The sequence below is a fragment of the Hyaena hyaena genome, unplaced genomic scaffold (genome assembly GCF_003009895.1).
Source record: "Hyaena hyaena isolate Hyena2069 unplaced genomic scaffold, ASM300989v1 scaffold_1155, whole genome shotgun sequence".
NCBI classification, from domain to species: domain Eukaryota; kingdom Metazoa; phylum Chordata; class Mammalia; order Carnivora; family Hyaenidae; genus Hyaena; species Hyaena hyaena.
In genome coordinates, this window is record NW_024081784.1 from 311,839 (window position 1) to 317,267 (window position 5,429).

The window sequence follows — 5,429 nt, forward strand, 5'->3', positions numbered from 1 at the left end:
ACGAACAAAAGTTAAAATTATGTTTCAAATTCTGTCACTTTTTCAAATTTTGTTCTTGCAAATACGTCAAGACATCCAATAAATGCATAAACATCTAAATAATATAAATTATATTAGAGGAAAGTTGGGTTTTACATGAATATAAGTTGTTAAAGGTTTTGTTACATGAATTAACCCATTTATTATAACCTAGCAATGTTTTAAATTGTACTCTTTCACTGGTCTTTCAATTCCTTTAGTCTTATGATAGTAGATTTTATTGTGAGGACAAAAGTGGTATTGTAACTCCAGGCACCACAGGTCATGGCTTCCATTTTCATGCAGATATCACAGTACCAGATCCTCCTAGCTCAGTTTTGCAACCTGGTTTTGCTACAGAGGGAGTGAGTGTATTTGGTTTGCTGGCTATTTCAATTTTCTTCACCATTTTCCACAGGGAAGCACCATAATGCGTCTCCTATTTACTGATAATTCCAACATTCCTGGGGCATCTAGCCATGTCACCACAAACTAGGTCCAACCCTAAGAAGATCCATAATTATAACTTCTTATACAATGAAATGGAGAGATTTATTTTAATAATGCATGTTGTGGACCACATAAACATGAAATTAAGTGAAAAGTTGCCACCACACGTTTGAATAGTTTATTCAAACAATCTTGACTATAAAGATTGCACAAAGTATAAAATTGTAAAGCAAGAAAAGTTAAATATAGAAAATAAAGTAGTTAAATAGACAAAGATCGAAAAATGTGAAGAAATCTCAAGTAAAACTTCTGATGTAGGCATATATTGGATGATTGAACATGGATACATGTCACTGAATATGTCCTTTATACCAGTCACAACAGTAAACAAAACTAGCATGAATACAAAAAGTACCCCTTCTCTTCCTTGTAAAAGCTTACATTAGTAAGCTATTATATTAGTATACTATTATATTAATAAATTATTATAACACTATAAACATAGTCCAGAATGCAAATAAAGTACAGACTCATTCTTCCACAAAAATGTCATTTAATCTCAAAATTACTTTTCCTATACAGCTCAATACCTTTCTATCATTTTTTTTAATCGTATAATAACTCCTTGTAAGCGGGCCTGGCATTTCCCTAAGCCACAGCCCTTCCAGAGGTAGATATTAGGCCTGACCACAGGGACTGGGTCAGAAATAGTCATATATGCCAGGCTGACAAGATGAAATCCAAGGGTGTTTGTAACTATTACAAAGGAGAATACTACATGGCAATGAGAAACAATGAAATCTGGCCATGTGTAGCAACATGGATGGACCTTGAGGGTGTTATGCTGAGTGAAATAAGTCAGGCAGAGAAGGACAAATACCATGTTTGGACGTATAGGAGGATTACGAGGAACTTAACAGAGGACCAAGGGGAAGAAGAAGGGGGGAAATGGTGGGGGAAAGGGAGAGAGGCAAACCATGAGAGACTCTTGAATGCTGACAAAAACTGAGGACTGATGGATGTGGGGGGGAGGGGGGATGGGCATTGGAGGAGGGCACTTGTGGTGAAGAGCACTGGGTGTTATGTGGAAACTAATTTGACAATAAACTATGTGTAAAAAAAATAAAAAAATGGAAAAAAAAACAAAGGAGATTTTCTCATTCTACTACAGATTGTAGGTTAATCTGTACTACCATCTCATCATCACTTTAAGGGAAGCTGTATTTGATCCATGCAAAAAGATGCAGGAAGAATCAAGAGATGGAGAATGAGAGGGTTCTGGAATTACTTCTGGAATATTTGGATCTATCTCATTCCTGAAGCCACCCTATCTTGGATATTTTGGTATGAGTCAATACCATCCCCATACTAATTTAGTGTAAGTAAGATTTATGTCAACTGGGATCAAAATAATCTTGAGTAATATTCTTAACAGAGGACCAAGGGGGAGAAGAAGGGGGGAAATGGTGGGGGAAAGGGAGAGAGGCAAACCATGAGAGACTCTTGAATGCTGACAAAAACTGAGAACTGATGGATGTAGGGGGGAGGGGGGATGGGCATGGAGGAGGGCACTTGTGGGGATGAGCGCTGGGTGTTATGTGGAAACTAATTTGACAATAAACTATTTGTAAAAAAAAAAAAACCGGTACAAGAAGCAAAAAAATAAAAAATAAAAAAATAAAAACCCAAGATTCGTGATACATAAAATAATAAATTTATGTCTTTAAAGTCCTTTATACTTCAAACATTCCTATACTAAAATTATCTTTGATATATTATTGTTGTGATGGGCAAATTATATAATGAATGAGAAAGTCTTTTGTCAATTATAAAGCATTTTAAAACTTATGATTTTATTAAAATAATGAGAATACAATTTTGTTACCTATTTATACATAGAAAGGTAGAAAATACTGGAAGTTTCCTGAGTCCATGCCATTTGTAACACAGTTATATAAGGAATACACTCAGAAACAAGGAGAGGAAATGTTTCTTTCTTTATTTTTTCTGTGCTTGCCTCATAGAAAATCCACATTTACCAATACTCAATGTTTCTAACAACTATACCCATTTTTCCTACATTCATTACCACAACATATAAGGGACCTTTAGTTTTTCATTTCTAGAGTCTTCATTATTTTTATTGTTTATTTCCATGAAAATATTGTTAAAGAATTTATGAGTAGTTAGGAGAACACAATCCAATCAGTGATCACTGTTTTCTAGGAAATATTTTTTTTTAAGTTTTTAAAAGTTTTTTCCCAATGGAGAAAAAAAATTTAACAAATTTATAGGAGAAAGAAAATGACTATAAAAATGAGAGGAGTGCAGAAAAGAAAAAGAAAATAAATTTGTTTTAGAGGAATATTCTAAATTGAGTCTTATGTTGATCGGGTTATTTTTTTCAAATTAAAATATAATTTACATAATATATATTTTAATTCATAATCTTTGATAAAATGTATAATGCAGTGATTCTTAGGATATTCACAATGCTGTACAACCAACTCCATATCCTAATTTTATGAAAACATAATCACTTTAAAAATACTGGAATAGTAATTTGTATTTTGCCTCGTACTAGAAACATTTTAGTTCAAAAATGTACCCAGGAGTGATGTCAGAAAAATGGCAGACTAGGAGGTTTTACTGCTCAGCTCTTCCAAAAATAAAAACACTGGACAGACAACTACATATTACTGAAAGCTCTGAGAGAGATCCAGAATATAATAAAGGGGCTTCAGGATCTCTGTGGATCTCTCCTTCTCTCTGAAAATAAATAAATAAACATATAAAAAAAAAAAAAGAGGGAGGGGTTAATATGGTGGAGAAAAGCGGGACCCTGGGTTTCCTTCATGCTTCAAACACTGCTTTACCGAGGTCAGATCACTAGGAACACCCAGGAAATCAATCTGAAGACTGGCAGAAAGATCTCCACAGTTGGAGGGAGACAGCTTGGCAAGTGTGAGGTTCATGGACATGAATTGGGGGAGAGAAAAACAGCGATGTTACAGAGGAGGGGGAACGCTTTTGGATAAATAAAAGAGAGGAAAGGGGATGAGAATTTGCAGCATTGGGTTCACACAATGGAAAACCTCTCTGGGCCATGGACCGGGGAGCAAGACCAAGTGTCCCAGGTTTGTTTGTTTGTTTGCTTGCTTGTTTGCTTGTTTGGGTTTTTTTCCCAAAAGCATCTAGAGCTCAAACTAAAAGGTTTTGGAAGTATGTGACTTTCTCCAGAGTGGAGATATGGCACACCCTCCTTCTATGGAGGAGAGACCTAGCCCAGAATGCATAGCGTGGTGTAGGGACCTCTGAGAGAAAACATTCTCCTTCCTGTAGTACATTTAGAAAAGGGCTTATTGCCTCTCAAAAAGAAAAGACCATGCAGGTGCCAGACAAAGGCCTTTCATCATCAGGGTACATAGGCATGTGCAGAGAGAATATAACATTTGTTGATTTTAGTATACTACACCATAGATTCTGTGCACTGTTCAGGTGTAGGACTATTTCTCAGATACAGAGGATTTCACACACTATGGAAAATATCTGAGGTGCCTGGGTGTCTCAGTTGGTTAAGTGTCCAACTTCAACTCAGGTCATGATCTCCCAATTCAAGAGTTCAAGCCCTACATCGGGATCTGTGTTGACAGTGCAAAGCCTGGAGCCAACACAGTTTTGTGTCACACTCTCTCTCTAGTCCTCCCTCCCCTCTGTCTCTCTCTCTCTCTCTCTCAAAAATAAATAAACATTTTTAAAAAGGAAAAGAAGAAGAAAGAAAGGAAAATCTCTACTCGAGAGAAGAGAAGCTGATCTGCATGGTGGAGGTCCTTTAAGACTTTGGGTTTTGAATTCCAAGGAAATGTCAAAGAAAAAAATGCAGAAGAATTGTGGCTCTGGGAGAGCTGACTGCCCTTGATATTCTGTAAGTGTGGCTTGAACAGAGGAAGTGAGAGATTTCTTGCCCAGGGACCAGAGACTGGGGTGGTGGTATTTTCTCCCCAACACCAACACAGTGGGGCATCAGAGAGCAACGCAGCAGTCCTCAGGGTAGGTGGCTCCCTACCCATACTCAGCATGCTTATTTACTGTGGCAAGACTGAGTCTGAGCCACTGCAGCAGGCCTCTCCTCCAGCACATCCAGCATCCCCCATTCACCAAGTGCACTGAAAATTACTTATTCAAAATGACACCTACAGTGCATTTTTCTTTGTTTCTTTCCTATTTTTTACTTTTGGAACCAGGATCATACTTTCTGTTGAGAGGTTTGGTTTTTTTTTTTCCTTCTTTTTCTTTTTTCAGGATCAGGCCTTTTTTTTTTTTTTTTTCCTCCTTTTCTTCCCTCTTTCCTCTTTTTTTTTTTTTTCCATATTTTCCTTTGTTCTTCCTTGGAATCAGTCTTACAGGTTTAATTCTCTATTTTGTTGATCTTGTTGTTTTGTTTCTTTGTTCCTTTTCCCTTTTGGGTTTTTGTGGGATCAGACTTTCACATTCCCTTTTTTTCCAGGGTTACTGGAACAAATCAAACAACAAACAAATAAAAGCACACCTAATTAAAGGTCCAAATACTTCACCACTGCAGTAATGGAGGAGCTCAGTAGAAAACTGAGCAGTGGGAAAGAGCAGACAAAACACAACAGTAGAGTGCCCACAACATACAACAGAAACACTTCCTGAAGTACCTGGACCTGGACAGTGTTTGCTCCATTGTTAATATAATATTACACTGAGGTGCAGGAAACATAACAAGATTTTAAAACACACAAGAGACAGAAACTTAGCCAAACTGAGAACTTGGAAGAAATCACATTAAAAAGAAGGTCAAGAAGAAATCACAACCATGGACTTGCTCAAAACAGATAAAAGTAATTTATCTGAAGAAGAATTTAGATCAGCAACCATAAGACTACTATCTAGGGATGAGAAAAGCAAAGAAGATACCAGAAAAACCCTTACTACAG

At 36.7% G+C, this 5,429-nt stretch overlaps 1 pseudogene; it reads right to left on the reverse strand.

Annotated features, from left to right (window-relative positions):
• Positions 1–215: 215 nt before the first annotated feature.
• Positions 216–499, reverse strand: LOC120224287 (annotated as a pseudogene).
• Between the last annotated feature and the right edge of the window lie 4,930 nt (positions 500–5,429).